This window comes from Anser cygnoides, chromosome 14 (assembly GCF_040182565.1).
Source record: "Anser cygnoides isolate HZ-2024a breed goose chromosome 14, Taihu_goose_T2T_genome, whole genome shotgun sequence".
NCBI lineage: Eukaryota > Metazoa > Chordata > Aves > Anseriformes > Anatidae > Anser > Anser cygnoides.
The window spans coordinates 10,366,714-10,389,254 of NC_089886.1; the positions used below are offsets into that span (position 1 = coordinate 10,366,714).

The 22,541-nt window shown below is 43.7% G+C and overlaps 1 long non-coding RNA gene across 1 annotated transcript in view; it reads right to left on the reverse strand.

The window, feature by feature from the left end:
• Positions 1-7,389: 7,389 nt before the first annotated feature.
• Positions 7,390-22,541, reverse strand: part of LOC125184912 (uncharacterized) — an 88,623-nt gene continuing 73,471 nt past the window's right edge. The window contains exons 4-5 of the long non-coding RNA XR_010834963.1: positions 20,533-20,615; positions 7,390-8,372 (exon numbers count right to left, since the gene is read on the reverse strand). This is a non-coding gene — a long non-coding RNA (uncharacterized lncRNA). The remainder of the gene's footprint in view (positions 8,373-20,532; positions 20,616-22,541) is intronic.

The window sequence follows — 22,541 nt, forward strand, 5'->3', positions numbered from 1 at the left end:
ATTAAAAATAATTTAAAAAAAAGTCATCTTGTCTTGGAGCAGAAACAACGACTAGCAAATTTTCAATGGGACAACTTGTGAACAGTTCTGGGGCTGAAATCTGTTTGTATCAACCATCTGTCCAATAACACAGTTCCATGATACTCAAAGGGAAAACACAGCCTGCATCCCTGTTTTGGCACTTCAGTAAAACAGCTTGCTTTCAGAAGCGCTCAGTATCCAACAGCCCTCATGGAAGTCAACATGGGCTGCAGATAGCAACACTGGTTTGGACAGATAATAAGCATGGGAAAGAGGTGACCCTTGCTACATCTGCCTTCACCAGTCTGAACACTGATTCGCTCCCTCACATCCACACTACAGGAAGGGCAGAGCCAGCAGGAGGGAAAAAGCCAGAACACAGCATCCTAAAAAAATCCCTCAAGATTATTCTGACATATTCCTGGGGGCAAAGGTGGCTGTGGAGACTTAAGGTGTGCATAAAAATTCCTACATTTCCCCACAGCTGGGGTTTGTTATCAGCTTTGTATATCTGTATTGCTCTAAATCTAGCATTTAACAGACATACTTCTAGTAACCGTTTCTAAATTAATAACAGTTAAATGCTGAATATGGGCAGCCTGCAGCTATGTGTGCTGTAGAAGCAGATCTTGCAAGCCTGACTCATAGCAGTAACGGCTTCAGTATCAGCTTCTTAATTATGATGGAAATTACTGAAGCAAATTACCATAAAGGTTTAGGAACATTCAGTCCATTCTGACCCTTCCGGGTCTGTTGCAATATGTATTTGCTTTTTCTTCATAAATGTCAGAATGCCTTCCTTTTTTCACCAGCCTTCTCCTTCTCTTGGGAACATGGAAAGAAACTTCTTTTCACTATGGCAAGGTACCAAGAAGACAGGTGGCTTCATGCGTAAACAATGGTAATTGGGAAAGAGGTGATAGAAATTCCACTCTGCACAATTCCAAGTCTAGCACACAAGTCCTCCACAGTGTACGAGGTTGCTTGAGGCAGAAAGAGGTTACCCACTCCACTAAATCTTAACTCACAATCATGAATGGGTCTTCAACACATCTATGGTCCTTCACTCGCTCCAATTCAGAGCAACTATTCCAGAACTTTAGAGTCACATACATTTAGAGGGGGAAAAAAATAGAAAAAAAAAAAAAAAACTAACTTTTCTTCACCAACTGAAGAAAACAATCTTTTGCACCAAGGTAGCCTCCCAGCCTAACCAAGGGAGGCAAAACCTCATACTGATGTTTGCAAGTGACAAATTTCAGGAAAGATAAGAGTCTGCATAATGCATAGCAATTCTCTGGGAAAGAACTAAAACACTATCAATTTAACTTCATGTCTTTGCTTCAGCAAAAGCAGTTTTTAAAGGAGCCTTAGTGTTGAAAATTATCATTTTCCTGCTCTTAGAGAACTGCCATTGTAAGATAAGTCAGAACAAATTCAAGGCATTAGTGCATTTTCAGTAGGGAATTCCTGCAGATTGGATTAACCAAGATTTACTTGGTTTGCTTATGTTCTTATGTTCTGTCTGCTCATGTTGTCTTTGTATAAGTTCCAGTGAGCTCCACTGGAATTAACGTACTGATAGGGTCATGCCAGGGTAGCCTCATCTGAGATGAAGCAGATTTCCACTGGCATTTACTGGATCTTAATAGCACATTTGAACTCGTGTGTACTTACATATATAGGCTGAGAGAGGGGGGCTGTAGGACCAGCAAACTGGCCTTCAGCGTCTCACGTGAACTTGTGTGGCGTGATCAGTCACCACAGCTTTTGTCCCAGAAACAAGCACTTCCCCCTGTGTTCTCATACCTCCATGGACTGGGAACAGAGTGTTCCTTCCCATGCTCCGACCAGGAGGACGACGAGGGACTGGCCCCAAGGGGTGATAATGAAAATGCCTTGGTAATGAACCCATCTGGTGATGTCCTCATTGGCCTGGCTTTGACTGCCAAGAAACTCAGCAGGGGTCACCCACTCTTTAGAGCAAACATATGTACAATACGTACGGATTTTACTTTCCCTGAGATTTTCACCCCACCCCCCTCTGCTAATGTTTTAAATACTTTCCCTGAAAATAGTTCTCTGTAAGAACGGCTGCTAAGCAGATCTCCGAATTCGCTGCTATGCAATGTAGCGACCCGACCTTTTCAAGGGAAGAGCTTTCCAAACGAAGCCAAGCACTTGACGTGACAGGGCCCTCGCTTTCCAAACACCACAAGTTGATGAATATCAAGGCAATGCTTAAACTGTGAATCTGTAAAGGCTAGGACCTGCTTTCTGGTGCTGGGGCTGAGTGACTTGTCCCCAGAGCTAGATATCATTCCATATGAAAAGACTGCATCATGGCAAAAAATGAAAACAGCCTTTGGCCATGCCAGCTCCAGGCACATTTGGTCATCATCTGATGGAGCAACAGCTGGGCCAGGCCAGAAGCTTGCCACCAGAGTACTAACACCGTAACAGCTGGTTGTATGGCAGCCCTCAAGCTTGTGCCCTGGTCTTAGCTCATTGTCACAGAGGCATCCCAGGACATTGGCTAGGCCAGACACCTCCTGAAGGACAAGCTCCTGGCACCCAGGGCCTGCCACTGAGGTACCAAGGCCTTCATCTGCACCCAAACTCTGCAGCACAGGTCCATCATCCTCCACAAAGCATTGGGTCTTCTCACATCCTAACAGACACAACCACAATTGACAAACCAACAGGATAAAAGGTCTGAAACAGACAGGAGCCCACCAACTCCTGTGTCGAGGGCAGACGCTGAACCAAGCCTACTACTGGAGGATTTTGAGGAAATGTCCAACAAACAGAACTAATGGGACAAGCAGCACCTTCGGCCCCAGTGGCCTGGAGAAGGTCTCCCATAGCTCAAAAGTGCCCTCCTCTGGCTGATTTTGACAGACTCATCTATAATTACATGGATAACACTTTCTGTGGGAAGCAATGATTAAAAGTCAGCTGCAAAGCGACCGCTGAAGGGCAATTTACCCTGCAAGAGGAGGTTTTTCAAAATGGTATGAGAGATGGGCTGGCTGCACTATGGCTCCCATGACAGCCAATGCTCAGGAAGCAACTCTTACCCTCTGATGAAGTCCTCAGTAAGGGTTTTCACTTCAGACCAGCTTGTGCTTCTGAAGCCTCATGCTTTATGGCTCTCAAGATAGGTGCTGAAAAGAACTACTTTTCATAACTAAGTTCTGAACTACAGAAGACAAATTTCTGGCTCACAAGTTTCCATACTGCTAAGTCATCTCTGGACTACCATCTCCAAGCAGTTGCCTGACATATCCCAGATGTCTATTTTAGAAGACGACAAATCATGTCCTAGAAACGCCTGTTTTCTCTTCGCTGACTGTAACGGCAGTCTAGACAGTGAGCACAGATGGAGATCTCAGTATTTGCTCAGGTGAATCACACCCCCGTAGACTTCAATTTCAAAACTTTACCCTTCACCCAAGCTTAAAAGTTGCTGTACTATGAAATTAATGGTGAAAACTATCTACAGATATCTTAGGAATCTCTGACTTACCTATTTGTCACTGCACATGTATTCCACCTAGGTATGTCATAGCACTTTTTTCTTCATTTTATTTTAATATCATGGGGAAGTTCCCCACTTTTCTGAGAAGATAATTCCACACTAGTAAGTCTTGGAGTTATTCTTGCTCATCCTCTCTCATGGTGTAACTTGGATATTTCCTGAAGTTGAGCTTGCTTTTAAGGATATTTGCTACATAATCAACATTTATGCTTATATACTTTATCTATTCATTTAAATCAATTTAGAATCTCATTATTCAGTTGTCTTATGCCATATTTTTCAACTGAGCCTCCTTGATTAATTGATGTCAGGAGGGAGCTGACTAAAACTACAACTTCTGAGCCACTGTCCAAATATTTAGGGATGTTAAAAATGGTCTAAGAAAAATAAAAATAAAAGCATAGCTTTGTAAATCATTAGAAGTATATGTGCAGGCAATCCTTAGGCAACTCTCAGTGGGGTTCTTTTTACATGTCATTAACCTGATCTGCATGATACCGACACAAAGACATCACTTTTGTACCAATCCTGCAGTTAATAGAAAAGGACATACTTTCAGAAATGAACTAGTGAAAGGCAACTGAGCTGTAACTTTGAGACTTCTACAGTACAGAAGCTCATTGTGGAAAGCCCTAATAGGACGGTCACCTTCTTCAAGGGCAAATTTCTGCCAGCATGAGTTAAGGCTGAGTTCCCCAAGACTCCTCTGTATTTAGCCACACGTCCCTCATCACAGCTTGGGATTTGCCTTCCTAAAGTCTCCCCCAGTTTGACAGCACCATTCATATCACCATCCTTCTGGCTAAAAACACTTTCCACTTGATTACAGATCATTCCTTGATAGTTTTCCTCTCCACGTGTAAGGGAGTAGTCCTGTTTTCAGTTGGTAGGGCTGTCTGGCATGACATGCAAACCACCTAAGATGTTTGCTTCAATTCCCAGCAGCCAGGACAGAGTGTATTTGAACTTCTTGGAACATGCCAGACTTTGGGGTTTCTTGCTTGTAGTGGTAATTGAGTTTCCTTGCTTTGATTTCTGCACCAAGCCATGGGTGACAGAAATACTCTTCATTTTTCACTTACGTAGGTAGCTCCACTCTTAGATATAATTTCATAAGTTTATTTGGTCGACTCGGCCACTTTGTTCTGCTAACATCTCTGCCCCCACCTATCCTCTTAAGTTTGTGACTTGGCTTGGAGTTTTCTATGCAGCTTATTAAAGATCTATTAAATCTAGTCTCTCAAAAAGAATATAGATGGTATTATTAAAAAAAAAAAATCATCTTTTTTTTTTTTTTTTTTCCAGTTTGGTGATATTAGAGCTACACCAGCCTGTCTACCCTCCCTTCCAGTCCGAAGGCTGTCTGGGTGGAACTGATGCTACAACTTGGCGCAGGGTCCCTGTTACCACTGGCTACTGCAGAGGAGGATGCAAGCCAGCTATAGTTGAGAAAAGTCAAGTCTTCTTGCCTTACCATTAACACTGGAAGCTTTATTATTATGAAATGTTTTTAAAACAGCACTGTCAAAAGGCCAAGAATGGGGCTCTTTGGGCACTATACAGCTACAAGGAGGTAGACAGTCACTGCCTGGCTTGTAATTTAGAGAAGAGAAAAGCAAACAAAAACAAATCAAGCAAACAAAATCAACAACAACAAGACACACACAGGGCAGGTGAAGGGGTGTTTCAACTCTAATTCTGGAATGATGTCTTCTGTTTGTGAACTCCCTTTCCCCATGAATGTCACTTTTGAATAGCTGCTATGGGAGATATCTATGTCTGTGCTTCTGATGGTCCACTATGGATAATACTAATTGAGTGAATTTTAAATAGAAGATAAGAGTAAATTTCTCAGAATCCCTGCCAGAAAATTGGGTAGTTTGGCTTGGCAGACTGGAAAAAAAGCCTGACATATTGTGTCAATATCACAGGATCTGCCTTTCTTTAAATATATAAAATCTCTCGTGGTTACAGTTTAACATATAACCATTCTCTTTTAAATTATGCTTTCAGTAGTTTCTCAGCACAAGATTCAGCTTCTTCTATTTGAGTCCTTTTCACAGCAGCCAAGTCTAGAAATAGATTTTAACACTTCACATTTTCATAATCACTTTAATCAAAACTTTAAAGAGCTCTGCAAACATTTATTAACACTTGAACAACTCCACAGGTCTGCTGTAGGGGTTTCTCAAATTATCCCTAATGTATAGACAGAGTAACTAAGGTAACAGTAGGCAAAAAGTATTTGACTTCCCACTTCCAAGCTGTAGTGTGTTAGCTATTAGATAATTCTTCTCCTGAGAACAGTTTAATTATGTAGTGTACAAATATTGACTGCTTGTGCTCAAGGCTCACTCTCAAAATCTCCTTCAGACGTAGCTGCATCAATCTAGTTTCACACAGAAATTATGGCCTATTTGCTAAGTTCATACAGGAATATTGGCTGACAGAAACCTGGACTGAAAGTTTCAGTGCTGACCCTGTCCTAAAAGCAGACCTCAGCTTTGAAGTCCGAGAAGTATAAGACCTCCCTAATTAGAAACAAGGAGCCCTATATAAATAACCTATTCTCCTCCGGAGTTACATGGCTGCAAACCAGGGCATGCAGGGCTGTCACTTGGGTCCCTGTCACCAACCACCCGTAGCAGAGGCCAGTCCTTGCTATGACAGGGCCAGTGGGGCCAGCCCCAGCCTCAGCCCACCCACTCCCATGCATTTGTAAACACGTTTTTATGACAATAGAGAGATCATAAATAAATAAATGCACCTTTTCCAGGCTTGGAAAATGTCCTGAACTGTTGCCTCCCTTCCACCCCATTACTAATCACTGGAAACAGCTGTTCTTTTTTTTTTTTTTTTTAATATTATTCTGATCAACTGTTTCTGGCAAAGGAAGACAGAATAGGGAGAAAAAAAATCTATATATCCCTCCATGCAGCTGAAAAAGGTAAAGGCAGCTATTTGATAAAAACCTTCAGCTCCCTAGAAATTGGGCTGAGACACCTTAAATTCTTCTTGTGTAACCCATCAATTAAGATTTCTCCATACTTTAAGTCACATCAGTACCCAAGAAAGGAGAATTTATTTTTCATTTCCACTCCTCTGTCCCATCCAGGTCTCATGAACAACAGCTAATGAAGCAATAGGTTCAGATTTTGCCAGTACCTGCTAGGGTAGGTCAACCTAGAACAGCTTGAAGCTATTAAAATGGTTCTATATATTTCTGTGAACAAATGTATCATAAAGTCAAAATGATGAAGTGCCTGGTACAAATAGGTTTTGAAAACAGTCAAGAACTGTTTGTTCCCAGCCCTGGAGGAGTTACGGATCCCTGAGATGGACCATAGCTGCCAAAGGAATCTAGAGATAAGGGGGTCCCCTTCAAGGTTCGGGGGGGGATGGAAGTCCATTATGTTGTGTCCACAAAACCTTCGAAGCTGAAGGTGATGCGACTTGTATACTGTTTAAAAAAAGTCACCACAGAGATGGCAAAATAAACGCAGAAAAGAAGAGCCAACTGTGAATTATATGCAGACAGGCCAGCTCCTCGGCTGTTAAGAACAAGCCCGGTTTGTACTAGCTGACAGCCTGATTCCTTGGGTTTGGGTTCTGTTGCTTTGGTGAGTTTTGTTTGTCTTTTAAAGACAATAATAAAGCTATTCAGGGGTATTTATTTTCCTATATCCATTCTCATCCTCTCCCGATCCAGCTCCCAAAAAGCGGAACAGACCCCCATTGCCTCAGCAGAAGAGATGGGGCTTTACACCTGACGGTGGCAGCTGAACGCTGTGGTGAGGAACAGGTTAGTTGGCAGGACCACGTCTGCCCCTCCCCAGTCCTCTGCAGCCTCATCACCATGGCAATGGAGCAGGAACACGGGTTGGAGGAAAGCCTTGGGCAATAACACAGAGCAGATATTCAACCTGGGAACGCTGCCCGAGAGAGGGCACATCTGACCCAAATCCTCTGTCGCAGGTAATCCGCAAGCCATTTCTAATGAGCTCCTCTACCCAGTTTCTGAGGTGACAGAAGATGTGCATCTATCAGCCACCGCTACTCCCAGCAGGCCACGCTGAGCCCAGCACTACACACAAGACTCTTCAACAGGCTGGGGCATCTTTGGTTTTCTGAAACATCTCCCTACTGCTTTTCTCATTATTGGAGGAAGACGGTGAAAGGGCTGAGCTCTAATTGTTTTGCCACAACAAAAGCCTAATGGGTTGAACTACAGCAGTCCGTGCCTCTGAGTGGACTCCTAGATTGATTTTGTCCCCCTTAACATCAATAGTACCTGGGGAAAACTATTACAAGCTGAACCCATCCTGAGTGCACTCTTCAGTCAGCCAATATTGGCTTATGGTGATTTGATATTTCAACATAGCTATGGGGAAAGGAATGAAGCAAAACCACATTGCTTTAAATCAGGTTTTAAATGACTTGGTCAGGTTGGTACATTAGCCAAGACAAGGAAGAAAATTATTCAAAGAAAGAACTGTGAGACTTGATAGAACAACAATGACATCCAGTCTCTCTACATGAATACATTTATTAGCACAGCACCTTCGGTGATGAAAAACTTTGGGGGGAAAAAAAGAAAACCTACCACAAGCAAGTAATAAATATGCTTAAGCAATAAATATAGCCCAACTCTCAGTTTTGATCAGGCAGGACTCACACAACTACAGGTCAGCCCTGGAACCGAGCCAAACAGCCTTCCAAATATCACTCCTCCTCCCACCGCCTTCTGGGTTTCACAGGAATTGTTTCTTGATGGTCAACCCTCGGCTCCATCTGTTGCATCGTGACGACCCTTTGCATGCAAGAACAGAAGAGCAGGGATTGTTGCTGAGCTGATAAAGGAATGTGGCAATTAAGAAAAAAACCTGAGATTCAACAGCAGGCCTTGCAGTCAGGGGGCACTTGAAAATTAAAAAGGGAGCAGAGCTCCTGAGGGTCTCTTGTATTTTTTTTTGCACTGAGCAAGGAACAGGTGTTCAGCTATTTCATAGCCAGGAGCATCATTCCAGTCAGAGATGCCTCTCCAGCGTCAAGGGTTTTCCAGGAACACATTTGCACTCATTAGCAGTTATTGCCACAACGGAACAAGTCAGCACAAGCTTGGGGTGCTGGCACAAATATAAACTTGGTTGCTGTCCAGAAAAGCATATTAAGTTTGTTTGAATGAGGTGAAGGGAGCCATAGGGAAACAAAGCATCCTCTAGGTATGTTTAGCTAATCATGAAAAAGTAGAGGAAAAGGGAAACAAAAGAAATTGTGTGTTGACTTGCATGTCCAAATATCATCATAAAGATGCTTTGCCAGGCCCGATGCTCACACTCACACATTAGACTTGCCTATTCAAGCACTGGGACTATGGGTATATACCAGGTAATGTTCAGGAAAATGCACCTAATTAACTTTTTGCACATATCTTCTCATTACGTGCTCAGAAATAATTCTGCCAGTTGTGCACCCCAGACCGTTTGAATGTCTGGGCCTGCATTTTCACTGGGTTTGACATTTATTCAATAACCCAGTAACTCATAGGCAGCCAGCACTTCACATTTCTATAGCCTCTGCAGACAGAAGTCAGTTTTCAATGAGGATCTGAAGGCATCGGCTTATATCACTTCTCAGACACAGCACGCAATTTTAACTAGGTTCTGTCTAATTTTATTTAGGCATTAACTCATTACGTGAACAAATCTGATCCATGGCAGTAATTGCTCTAACAGCCACTGTCTGGCCACCCTCGGCTCTACATCTCCTCAGCAGCAGCCTCACGGGAGAGGCTCTGGTCCTGATGGACATCAGAACCAAGCCTCCCTTTCCTGCGAAGAAGTAGTTTCATTCTCATCTGCCAGCTCAGAGCTAGGCCAGGAACTACAGCCTCGTGTGGAGTATCAGAAGCAACCAGACTTTCTTGAACACTTTTCAAAGAGGATGCAAAGCCTGTGTTCTGGATAAACGAATAAACCACTTCGGCACAATCTACCTGTCAAGAGCATTAACTCTGCATCACCTGCAGCAAATACTCCCATTTTCAGCCTACCTGCTCTCTCTGAACTTTACCACAGGGACAGAAGCAGCTGCATCTCTCACCTTCCTCAGCTTTTGGGGAGACAGCTTGCTTTTCCCCTTCCCTCTGTGACCTAGGAATCCCAAACTCTGACAGCAGAAAACAGGACAAATCTGTCCTCAGAGCTTGTATCCAGGGACAAGTACCTTGTTTGTCAGTCTGCTTGCTACTTCAGTTAAGTGTCTGAAGGTCTTGTGGGATCTCTGCTGGAAGCTGAGTGGGGTGTACCAGAGCGTCCGCACTCTTAATTCAGATTTTGATGACAGAGAGGCATGGAATAGCACCGACTTCAAACAAAGCATGCTCGTGGGGAACACAAAGGTAGGGAAGAAATATCTTGTTCAGGAGCTCAGCAGCTTCCCTCAAAGAGCTGGGCTGTGGGAAGAGAAGCGAGACCTCCAGGCCATGGTTTGACAACACACTGAATCTGCTTTGTTGCCTGACCAAAAGCACCACAGCCACATGGGCAAAACGTTGAATGGCTATGAGCTGTGTTGGCTCAAGTTTGTTCAAAACATTTCAACATGTTAACTTTGTACCAGCAGGCTTTATGCCAGATCAAATATCACCTGCCTGCACCACGCTAGCTGTATGCTGGTTGAAGTATTCCCCCGTCCTCTTGCCACCAGCATAAAGCTGAAAGAAAACTGCAAAGCTGGTGTGAATCCTGCATCTTGTGCTCAACGTGAAGACAACTGTGTTCCCATCCCTGTCCTACAATCAGTTTAGCTCCTCTGGATGCACCAATCTGGTACGGTACAGCCACAGCCAGTAATTACACAACCATTTTCTCCAGGAAGAAATGGAGTTTGAGAAGTTCTCACTTTCCTCCTGACCCAGGTTTCCTGTTCCCACCCCTGCACCTCAGTTTACCTCCTGCTTGGTCATGCTGATGCAACTGGTGGTGGGGCTGAGCTAAACTGGGTCAGGCAGTTCTTTTGGATAGCAGGGTGATTTGGTTTTGTGGTTTTTGGTGGTCTTTTTTTATTTTTAATTTCGGTTCATCTCATGTCTCCACAAAGAGCTATCTCAGCACAGCTGAGGGGGCAATGAAGCATGCGGTTTAGAGCCAGCAGCAAGTGGCCAAAGGTGGGGCAAAGCTTTTAAATTGCCTCTGCTGCTGGGGAAAACGTTCATGAAACTGCACCCTGGGTAAAGCAGCTGCCAACCTCCTGAGCAAGCTATCGGCACAGCATTTGCATTTGAACCGAGAGAAAAATCCCCAAGGAGCAAGTCTAGGCAGGTGGCTAGTCTGGAGTTGGTCAGAGGTGGGATGGAAGGAGGGCATTCTTCATGAAAGCTGGGTAAACAGTTCCCCAGGCTGCTACACTCCACGAGGATTTTAGGTTGTTTCCCAAACGTTTACCTATCTATCTGTACCTTTGCCTTAAGCTTTAATAAACAAATCTTCCCTCAGCTCTGCTACGAAACCCGTCTAGGGTCATGGGACCAGACTCTGCACAATGGGAAAGTTCATCTAGCTAATTAATTACTGCTCCTGCCTCCCTCAGCATCAGAGAACCAAGCCAGGTCCTTCGGCTCCAACTGCATGAACTAATAGGAAGGCCCTTTTAATTACAGTTAGGGACTGCATCCTCTGTAGTTTGCAGCCATCAAGCCCGGTCCCCAGCAGGGAATTTTCCCTGTTGCAGCTTGCAGAAAGCCAACGGGAGCCACAAGCGTGGGCCAGGCTGCGGGAAGCCTCAGCTCCTAAATTGATGCTGAGTCTTGCTGAGGGTGCTAATGGCACAAACCCTTCCAGCGCCACACCTGCTGCCAGCCACTCGGCGTAACCCCATCCTCGACGCTGCACGCTGCAGGATTTTTATCTGCTTGCCTATTTCGGGGGGGGGGGGGGGGGGGGGGAAAAGGGTGAGAGAGAAAAGGGGAGGCGAGGGTGGTAGCGGGATTACCACATATAGTCATTATAATCATTAACCACAGAGCACTAAATGAATCATTAAGCATCACAACAGATCCACACATGCTTTGCTTCTTAAAGCTTCCTGACTTGCCTCTGTTTTCTGTACAAATGCCCAGTGATTGTTTCAAGAAACCAAGCACATTTCCAATGTTACTGCTGCAGCTCCTTCCAAAAAAATAGCTAAACAGATGAAGCTCTGCTGAAGGAACAGATCTGTTTATAGAACATACTTTTCTTTCACTAGACCAAATATATTCAGCCCTCTCAAATAAATATGTACGTTAAAACTTGATAACTGGCTAAATCAGAAAAAAATGGAATAGCAAATGGGAAATTATGTAACTAAGAGCAAGTTCAATGAGAACATGCATTTAAAATACTTTATTCATGCTCTTCCAAAGCTAAATTGGGGCTTTTTTAAAATCAATTTTTTAAAGATTAGTAAATGCTTCTATTAGAGACAGAGACAAAAAACAAGAAGGAAAAGGATTTTTTTTAAAAAAAGCCTTCAATTTGTACTACTTATAGCCTAAACCTTGCCTTATACTGGAGTATAAGTATATGAAAATGAGTCTAACTACATAGAGCAATACTAACTCATTTGCTAAAAACAAACAAAAAACACCAAAACCAGATAGAAATACTATAAATCTTTTTTTGTTGCCTTTTTCCTCCAGATTCTATTGTTCTTGTTACTCAAGCAGCTATTTCCACAGTCAGATGCTTGCGACAGTACCTGGCAGCAGTTTCACTAAGTTAGCCGAGTATTACAAAACGCCTTCACGACGGCAGACAGAACTGCTCCATTCAGCCCTCCTCAACTGAGCTGCTTTTGGCTTCTGCTCCGAATTGCCCCCCCCCCCCCCCCCCCGAACAGCCCTCCCCATATCACGGGGCTCCCCGAGACCACGCCAACAGAATCAAAACCCCAGGAAAGCACAACAGGATTAAAAAATACGGAGGAAAAAAGCCAACCAGCAGTTTATCCACAGACATTAATAAAAGCAGAATCAGGCTGTAAACACACCACCATAATCTCCCAACCTTTACTCGGGTATAAAGGTATGGACCCTGGCTTCACACGCGTTTGCACGGCACAGAACAGGCTGAAAGTATAAGAAAGAATAATTAGGCAAGGAACAGTTGCCTTCATTGATTCAGCTCCTTCGAATAAAGGTTGCAGGAGCAGACGCAAGACTATGCATGATATCTTTCTAATCCTTCAGCTTTATTCCAGTCTAACAGAGGATGTGTGCTCCATCCATCAGCATGGAGCCCTGAGTACACAGGTAATCCAGCAATAATCACCGCAGCTCTATCGGTCCTGATAATATCGTCTTATCTGTCAGCCGCCTCTGCAGTTTATACGAGCTGCTTATCTCAAAGAGCTATTAGGTCTGAACTTTAGTTCAGTCTTTTGTTTGATCTTGTTTCTTCTGCATTCATTTGAAGCTCCGCATATTGTGCTTTTAGTTTCGTATCGAAACGCATCAGAGCCTTTAATATTATTCCTGCTACTGATGCAATATGGTCTTAGCAACAATGAGAACAGGGAGCGAGTCATGAAAATAATAAACCATGCTAGGTCTGGAGGCTATGAAATCAGTTCAAACATACTGCGGGGAGCTGTGCTGCCTGCACTGAGACACATGGCTTTCCATGGGCACCAGCCCATTTATGAGTCATGAAACATAATGGAGTATTGTTGAAAGCTTTGGGACCATGAGAAATTATCTACTGCCCGGCATGGGGAATGGTATAAACTGGCAAGGAACTGGAGTTACATTCTTTTACAGAAATGAAATCAGACAGCCTTGGCCTGCTTTCCAGTATACAAAACCACAAATCATGAGGATAACTCCTTAATTAGGATTATTTTTTATTATTTTTCTTAGTTGCCACTGCACTAACCAACCAGGAAAGCCAATATTTTTCTGTCCCTAGCAGAGTTATAATAATGCATAGGACGTAAAGACAAAAAGGAAGGGGGTAGATGAAACCAGTGTCTCAGCATGAGCTACAAAAGCAAATGCACCTTTTTCTCTCCTGCAGCATGTGACATTCCATCATGCTGAGGATTTGGTACACATGGGCAAGTAGAACAAAAACCATTTGCTTAATATTATGGTGTGATAATGACACGGTGCCATAGGTGTGCATCTCTGCGCAGAGGAGAGCTGTCAGTGTGGGAGGCAGCATGTTCTGCAGGGGAGAGGACAAGTCTGGAAGTCACTTTGATCTAAACCTCATCATCCTTCTGGTTCCTGTGCCTTTACAATGAAAAATTTGAAACGATCCCCCGGTTGAGAAAGCTAAAACCCCTATTTTTAAATGAATGTTGAAGCACTCAGGAAACTGCATAACTACGGGAACCCAGAACACGTGTAGGAGCACATCCTTCATGGGTAGATGGAGTCCGGAGGATAGTCAGACTCTCTTCAGTGGTATCCCGAGAAAGGAGAAGGGTCAAGGGACACATTAGAAGACAGGAAACTCCATTTAACCGTAAGAAACAGAATTGTTTTACCGTGAGGATGATCAAACACTGGAACAAGTTTTACAGAGAGGTTGTGGAGTCTCCATCCACGGAGATATTCAATGCAGCCCTGAACAACCTGCAGTAGGAGACCTTCAGAGGTCCCTGCCAACCTCAGCAGTGCTGGGGCTGTGGGGAGCACTCCCTCCATTCTGCATGCCCAGGACACTGCACTAAAACTGGAAACGTGGCAGTAAGGGGGGTAACCCTGTGTCAGTACAACCTGCCCTGGTCAGCTGCCTCCATGAAAGCACACAAGTGTAAAGCCAGGCTACAATGGGCATCTAGATCAGATATTCAGATATCATCCTAATCAAGAGAAATGCAGAAATCCAGGAGAGCTGAACAGAGATAATATTGTTTGAATATTTCTATAGATTTATCCCTTCCACACTCACACCTCTTGCATTAGCTTGCCATGAGCTTTGAAAAAAATCAGATTTTACTGGCACAAAAAAATCAGATTTTACTGGCACAAGCTGCCATGGAAAGCAAAGTTTACTGTTGTGTTTGCTTTGGAAATGCTTACACTCCTCCATCCAGGGAGACAACAAAAATATTGTGTGTATTCTCTCACTAATTTCAGGTAATTGATATAATCTAGGTATTGATTTTATTATTTGGTATTCAGTAAGCCCAGAAAGGTGAAAAAAGCCCAAAGACTCATGGCTGTTAAACCAGTTGCTAACCTGGAATTGAAACATATTACAGGAAATTATGGTTGGTGTACTAGTGGTGAGCAAGCAAAAAAAGGACAGTACTGTACAGATAGATATTCACTGGGAATCATTCAGTCTACACATGCAGCCTTATTTTCCATGCACAGCAGTTGCATCATGTTACAGAACCAAAAATAAATCAGGAGCTCATTTCCCCCCCTAGCCATGGATTATCTGAGGTGGGTCCAGGAGAACCTCCCTTCTCTTCCCTTCCACATGGAAATCTCAAACAGGTCAAAAGCACAGATACTGTATGAAACATGTGATTAAATTTGACAATAACATTTTGTCTAAGTTCAGGAAGATAGCAGCAGCCCTTACAGACCTCAGTCTGGCTCCAAATTTGCAAATCCCCATGAGCTGTAAAGGCACAACACATCTACTAGACTTCAAAACAGAGGGCCTGGTTTGCAGAGAGAATGGGTAAGCACAACTCTGAAAGCTGAGGACAGACAGCATTTCTGAATTATTCTCCTTAATATGACAACGTAAGTGGGTGCCTCTCACTTCTGGCACCCAGGCTTTTAAAAGCTGGGTTTGAGCTACTGTTTCAGCAGAATGTTGTTCTCCTGAAAGGAAATTAAGTTCTTGCTAGAAGTGAGAAGGAAACAACTATGGTCAGAGCACTTCACTGGGATCAAGAGACCTGGGCTCAGCTCCTCGCTCAACCCACAGCTACCCGTGAGTCCCTGGGCCAGTTGTTTCAGTCAGCCTGTAAAAACAGACTCCATGCTCTGCACCAAAGAAGCATCAGGACAATATGCCTAAAATAGTGAGAGAGGCACTCAGAGGTGATGGTCCCAGAGAGGTGGATAGGAGGGGAGATGTTATCTAACACAACACCTGAAAAGAATCTAGCAAGAGATAGAACAGAAACCCTTATGGATGGCTTCAGCATAAAGCTGAGGCACTGGCATTTCTTTTAAATCAAGAAAAAAATATACAAGGATATTTATAATCTCTGGAGAAGCGAGTACACTTTCTGCATACTTTCCCGTTACTGGAAGCAGTGCAGCTCTGATCCTAGCTGCAGGAACTTCTGAAGATGCATTTACAGTACAATTCACGGTACTAATGCCACTCTTTTTACTAATGTCACTATTTTAGACATCTCCAAGGTAGTCAGCGTAAAAGTATGTCTGACAGCAGTGGGAGGTTCAGCATGTTTGCCTGAGACATTGGGAAGATATTTGGCACCTAAACCTCTGCCAGTGCGGTTACTTGGTTATTGGTACGGGTACATGAGGTAGAGCAGTCACACCTTCAGCTGGGTGGCACACGTACTCTGAGAGACGGAATAAATGCTGGAGAACCAGCAACCAGGCAACTATGAAAGACAAGAGGAGACTGTGAGTTTGGGGAGGCCTTAGGCAAACTCTTTGGACTGGCGAGTGTCTGAGTTTCACTCCAAGAATGAGATATCTTTCCTTTTATTGGAAGCCACCGCTACATAAAGTTTTATATTCTCCCCATACACATAGCCAATGAGAAGTGAGAACTCTTGCACTTTACTGTTGTTCCTGGATAACCAAAATGTCACCTTCATACCTACTCGTGGGTTGCAGTTCCACCTCATGCTCTACAAGCTCAGCTGGTCCCTTACAGAAATGACAAGCTCAATGTTTGTGACAATCACATCTACCTTAATGTCTTCCAGGTTCTTGGCTGGGATGATGCATCCTCGTAACACAGCAAAAGAAAATGCCCTCTTTCATACAAACGAGACTTTTGTTTTCCACAAAGCTCATCCAAGTCCTGGACACATGGTCATAGTAAATTCAGCTTCTGACTCTACCTTCTCTGATCCAGCAATAACCGGGAGGCTAGACTGAGCCTGAGTTTAAAACCACGTCACCACCAACCACCTTTGGAGAAAGACTAAGAGAGGAACCAGAAGGGATTTGATCTCCAACCTACCAAGGAGGCTTGCGGAAATAAAAGCTGAAGTCCTAGAACTTTGTGAATTTGAATAAGTGGTGATCTTTGGCCAAGGAAAGCAATGAAGGTGAAAGCAGGACTTCAAAACAAATATTTTCCTGCATTCCTAAAAGGCCTTTAGTTTAAAAAAAGCATTTGTAATAAAAACTAAAACAAGTTCTAAAAACTTCAGAAGCCAAGGACACAAAGAAGTTCCAAGGCAGTCAGAAGATCTGTATCATTGCATAAACCGTAGGGAGAAAAAAACATTAACTTAATGACATTGGTTAAAAAAGAAAGCATAAAATCGGGGTGGATTTATTTATTAAAGACACTCATTCTGAAGTGTTTTTTCTTCTTCCTCCTCTTTTTAATTTCTACCTTCTTTTCCTCTGGCTATTTTGTGCCACTGATTATTCTGGAACAAAATTTCACCTCACTGAATTGCAGCAGTTTTATAAGTTATGCAACTTAGGAAGTAATAGCTCAGTAATTGTCAATATTCAGCCCATCTTGTGGGAAACCAAAGAAAAATGATAAAAGTGAGGGCAACTTATGAAAAGAATGTCCATTGCATCAGCCAGCCCATCTGCGAAGCTTTGTTCATTATGTAGATTATACCACTGACATATGGAAGAGACATTTCAGCGTTGTAGCCTAGATGAAAGGAGTTCGGAGTGTTTTATTTCTCAACCAGAAGATCATATGGAGTGCCTCATAAGTTTACAAGGGCCACTAATATGTTTTGCCTTTGTCCTTTTGTGTACACTTTTCCTTTTTTCAATCTGTAGACTAATTAGAGTGATAAAACAGCCCACGTAAGATGTGACTCATGCAGCCCTTAAGAGAACAATGCAGTACTACCCTCAGACAGGGAAACAGCTCAGCTCACAACAGGCAATAAATTCAGACCCAGGGATCATTCCCACGGATTCTTAGATATCAAGCTTAATTGCAAGGTCAGGTAAGGTAAGTCTATTTTTAGCCTGATTTTCCACCCACACCAGTAAGTCTTTGTACCTGGAAACTGCGAATAAAGATGGCTAGCTTCATGTGTTACATTTGCACGCATACACCCCTGGAAGAACCCACTCCTGGTGATTTTTGAGAAGATTCTGACCCTGGGTGTGGCTGCCCAATGCCTTCTGCATGGAATTTGCCCAGAGATATCACCCAGACAAGATGCAACTCACTCATTTCTTAGAAGAGGAACACAGACTATATACACATTGACACTCGTATAATAAAGATATAGCAAGCTGGCCTTGTTGAAATAAAGATCAAAACAGGCTAACAGCTTAATGAGCGATAAAACCCAACTGCAAGCATTAACAGCATTTCTAAGAAAATCTCAAGTGTGCTTATCCAAGCCATTCTCCTGTCAAGTCACAGCAGGACAACTTTTCCAGTGTATTGAACCACCTCCAACTTCAGGACCACGCTGGACCACCCAGCGCTGAGCCTTGTGATCGCTCCCCATGAAGACTGAGGGATACACAAGGTACCCCAGGCCTTGGCATAGTCCCTCTGTTAGAATCCAGCCTCTCACCTTTTGGCTGCTACTCCTGCACTAGCGTCGTAGCACGCTCATTTGCACATGATGTGCCAAGTGCACCTGCTGATAGCTTTTCTTGATGACAAATCCACAGGGAAGTTTGTATGCATGACTGTGGAAGGGCAGGAGTAAGCAAAGTGTGCAACTGTACTGGGGAATAGGAGGCGAAGAAAAAATGAGAGATGGTGTTGAAATAAGCTCAATATACTGTGAAGCAAGTCATGCTAAGTTACAGACAGTATTCCAAACCCTATTGTTCCCTTTGCTCTGAGCCATCAGATGACAGCTCGCTCCATACCCCCCCACCCCCAATTCCCATCCCAGCTGTTGAACCGCCCACTTGCTGTCCTTATGTTCTGACTGTGACATGCACAGCAGATGCCAACGGTCCCACATCATAAAAGATTTCAACCTATGCAGAGCCTGAGCGTTCCCTGCTCAGCTGTCACAGCCATAGTTTGTTCTGAGATGAACTATAGATTTCTTTTTCAGAAATGCTGCATTTCACCCAGTTTCTAAAAGAGCATTCGTCACCCTCTCAGGAAGAAGCAACTGGGCTAAGACAAACCCACACTTCTTTGCACATGCATTTATCCAACTAACGTGAAATGAGGAATGCCTGACTGTATGCAAAGTCAAATTCCTCTGGAGATCAAGTATGCTTAGATCTAGCCATGAGAGTAACTAATAATATGCAAGTATTACAAACTATTTACAGGCTTAACCCAACTGCAATGAAGTCAATGGTTTAACTCTCCCTTCTTCAAAGGGAAAGGGATTTTGGTGCATACTTGCAGCACAGCTCACTGCTAGACTGGCTGATCTCCCTGAGATGAGTTTAGGAGCTGTATCCTGCACAGAAAAAACCTCCAAGCTATACCTCCTCCTTGCTGCAGCACATTCTGACAGTTCTCTGCTTCCCCCACTGTAAATGCTCTTGTTTGAAATAGAGGTATTAAACTACACGACTGGTTACACATATACACACTTCAGAAGGAACAGATGGACTGAAGATCATGAATCTTCTCTGGATCAACACAAAACATGGAGGCTCTGTCCCTATTGTGTTGTTAACCAAGCAGAAGGAGTCATACTAAAACATCCTACAAGCTCCTGCTCTCTAGACACCGCTGTAAAGAACAGCGCAAGAAATAACACTGCAGCACTGTACTTCGAGAAGATGCAGTTAAGATGCCTTTGCATCTCTGCTGCATGCATGAGCTCTTTCTACGCAAGAACAAATTTAATTCAGCAGTCAGGGCACAGGAATGGAATCCAGAACTCCTGAGCTTTGCCAACCATTTGTCCCATTTGTTCAACCATCTTGCAGAAGCCACTTAATCCAATTTTTTTTTTTTCAAGCTGGTTACCTGAAATAGGGCCTGATCCAATCACCAGAAAGGCAAATGTGAAATTTCCAGTCCACTTCAATGGTGCCCACGGGCTCATAGGCCTCTACACATCTATATTTAGGCCTTTAAATATAGAAGCCTGGGTTTCAGAGGTTACTGAGCCCACAGCTGTCACTGATCTCAGAGGGGGGAAGAGAAGAACAAATCTCCGGTTCAAAGAGTTCCTCAGTTGCAGACTATTACAGGCTAGGAAGGTAACATCAAGGGAAGTACTACGTGTTACAGATTCCTCCTTACACAGCTGCTGTGACCCAAACCAGACACAAGCTAGGACTACTTGCACTTCTGGGATGACTCAGTACAGCTCTTTGTCTGTTCTTTCCCACAGACTGAAGTCCTAACGATTGCAAGTCATCACAAAAGCACTGCAGTACTCTGATAACCGCTCTCATCCTTGCGCAGGCTTCGAAAGCTTACCAGAGAGAAGCTAAGCAAATTCTCATATAAATGAAAGACTATTCTCTGAAAGCCATCCCGCTCAGTTCTGTCCAGTTAGAGTGATACTCTGCACAGCATCCTAGTCTGATCACCAAAGATGCGGAAGGCCATTGGTTTGATACTCCACAGCATTCAAAGCACGTCGCAATGCCAGGACCTTAGTTAGGCATAGTTGGGGAGAAAACGTAACGGACATGTGGCTGGCATCATTCCACTGTCACCAGAACCAGCAAAGCAGAAGAGCAATGTGCAGAGGTTTGGAAAGGGACAGGTCTCAGACCTGATTCATTTGTCCTATTCTTCATGTCATAGAATTTTCTTCCCCATGTCCTTTCATTTATATCATCAGGAATTTCACTACACAGTTTTAATTAAGGAAATACAGGTTACCTTAACTTCCACATGAAACTCCTTGCTTCAGTTTGAGGACAGTGAAGGTGGAATGCATCTGCCATTTGTGCCTTGGATGAGTTCTAGAAAAAGAAAAAGATATCAAAGTTAGTACTCCCATCTTACTCCCATCTTACTCCCATCTTACTCCCATCTTACTCCCATCTTACTCCCATCTTACTCCCATCTTACTCCCATCTTACTCCCATCTTACTCCCATCTTACTCCCATCTTACTCCCATCTTACTCCCATCTTACTCCCATCTTACTCCCATCTTACTCCCATCTTACTCCCATCTTACTCCCATCTTACTCCCATCTTACTCCCATCTTACTCCCATCTTACTCCCATCTTACTCCCATCTTACTCCCATCTTACTCCCATCTTACTCCCATCTTACTCCCATCTTACTCCCATCTTACTCCCATCTTACTCCCATCTTACTCCCATCTTACTCCCATCTTACTCCCATCTTACTCCCATCTTACTCCCATCTTACTCCCATCTTACTCCCATCTTACTCCCATCTTACTCCCATCTTACTCCCATCTTACTCCCATCTTACTCCCATCTTACTCCCATCTTACTCCCATCTTACTCCCATCTTACTCCCATCTTACTCCCATCTTACTCCCATCTTACTCCCATCTTACTCCCATCTTACTCCCATCTTACTCCCATCTTACTCCCATCTTACTCCCATCTTACTCCCATCTTACTCCCATCTTACTCCCATCTTACTCCCATCTTACTCCCATCTTACTCCCATCTTACTCCCATCTTACTCCCATCTTACTCCCATCTTACTCCCATCTTACTCCCATCTTACTCCCATCTTACTCCCATCTTACTCCCATCTTACTCCCATCTTACTCCCATCTTACTCCCATCTTACTCCCATCTTACTCCCATCTTACTCCCATCTTACTCCCATCTTACTCCCATCTTACTCCCATCTTACTCCCATCTTACTCCCATCTTACTCCCATCTTACTCCCATCTTACTCCCATCTTACTCCCATCTTACTCCCATCTTACTCCCATCTTACTCCCATCTTACTCCCATCTTACTCCCATCTTACTCCCATCTTACTCCCATCTTACTCCCATCTTACTCCCATCTTACTCCCATCTTACTCCCATCTTACTCCCATCTTACTCCCATCTTACTCCCATCTTACTCCCATCTTACTCCCATCTTACTCCCATCTTACTCCCATCTTACTCCCATCTTACTCCCATCTTACTCCCATCTTACTCCCATCTTACTCCCATCTTACTCCCATCTTACTCCCATCTTACTCCCATCTTACTCCCATCTTACTCCCATCTTACTCCCATCTTACTCCCATCTTACTCCCATCTTACTCCCATCTTACTCCCATCTTACTCCCATCTTACTCCCATCTTACTCCCATCTTACTCCCATCTTACTCCCATCTTACTCCCATCTTACTCCCATCTTACTCCCATCTTACTCCCATCTTACTCCCATCTTACTCCCATCTTACTCCCATCTTACTCCCATCTTACTCCCATCTTACTCCCATCTTACTCCCATCTTACTCCCATCTTACTCCCATCTTACTCCCATCTTACTCCCATCTTACTCCCATCTTACTCCCATCTTACTCCCATCTTACTCCCATCTTACTCCCATCTTACTCCCATCTTACTCCCATCTTACTCCCATCTTACTCCCATCTTACTCCCATCTTACTCCCATCTTACTCCCATCTTACTCCCATCTTACTCCCATCTTACTCCCATCTTACTCCCATCTTACTCCCATCTTACTCCCATCTTACTCCCATCTTACTCCCATCTTACTCCCATCTTACTCCCATCTTACTCCCATCTTACTCCCTCCTGCATTTGGGCTCATTACAGTCTTCAAGCTCAGTTTCAGCCCTCTTCCTCATTTCTGGATCTGCTGCCCAACTTCAGCAGCAAAATAGAGTCCTGAATGTCTGCCTGGTACTCTTCAACAGCTGCTTGTCAGACAGCT